Here is an 801-nt window from a genome sequence, read left to right as displayed (position 1 = left end):
GGGCAGCTGCTGACAGAGGTCCCGCCACCACCTGTCTCAGCAGAGTAGGCAAGCGACTCTGGGCGCAGTGTTCCGGTCTGGGGATGGAGTCGGGATATAGCTAGTCTAGATCGTGATGGCGGGGTCTTAGTGACCTGTGATGTCCCACAAATCGGGGCTGGATCACCGAGGCCCCTGCTCAGGACATATGTGTGGGGTGTTGGTGGGGTGCTGGCCCGGGGGGATATCTCACTCACCAGACTCCTGCCACGTGGCTACCTGGACACCAAACCCGCCTTGTTCAAGAGAGCTCTCAAAGTAAGCGGGTCCCCTGGTCCGCCATCTTCCGGTGCTGTGTTATATATTTTTATGTGATTTTGTTTTATGAAACGATTGATGAACATATAGGCTTTGCAAGTGGAATAATGATTTCAGGGTCTGGAGAGGAGGTACAATGATGGCGGTGGGGTAAAATCAGAGAAAAATCAAAACCAATTGTTGCAGGAGGACAAAGGAAGAGTTTCAGAGCTCAGTAAGAGTATATGAAAGAGAGTCCTCACCCCGCCAGCGAACATGGCGCTGCAAGCGGCGAGGAGTGCATGGGATGTGGCCTGCAGCTTGCGTGTCGGCTGCCCACACACCCTGTCCGGCGTGATGCTGGGGTCCCGGGTCGGCTGCCATGCGGACGCTGCACTCTGGCCGGGCTCTGCTCTTGGTGCGCAAGTTCACAGACAAACACGAATGGGTAACGACAGAAAATGGTGTTGGAACAGTGGGGATCAGCAATTTTTCCCAGGAAGCTTTGGGAGATGTTGTTTACTG

At 54.4% G+C, this 801-nt stretch overlaps 1 pseudogene; it reads left to right on the top strand.

Moving 5' to 3' along the window:
* The first annotated feature begins 552 nt into the window (after positions 1-552).
* The window catches only part of LOC101643981, a 7,792-nt pseudogene continuing 7,543 nt past the window's right edge, over positions 553-801 (top strand).

The sequence above is a fragment of the Echinops telfairi genome, unplaced genomic scaffold (genome assembly GCF_000313985.2).
Source record: "Echinops telfairi isolate 266 unplaced genomic scaffold, ASM31398v2 ScPeMD7_1;HRSCAF=3_1, whole genome shotgun sequence".
NCBI lineage: Eukaryota > Metazoa > Chordata > Mammalia > Afrosoricida > Tenrecidae > Echinops > Echinops telfairi.
This window is presented reverse-complemented; position numbering and strand designations above follow the sequence as displayed.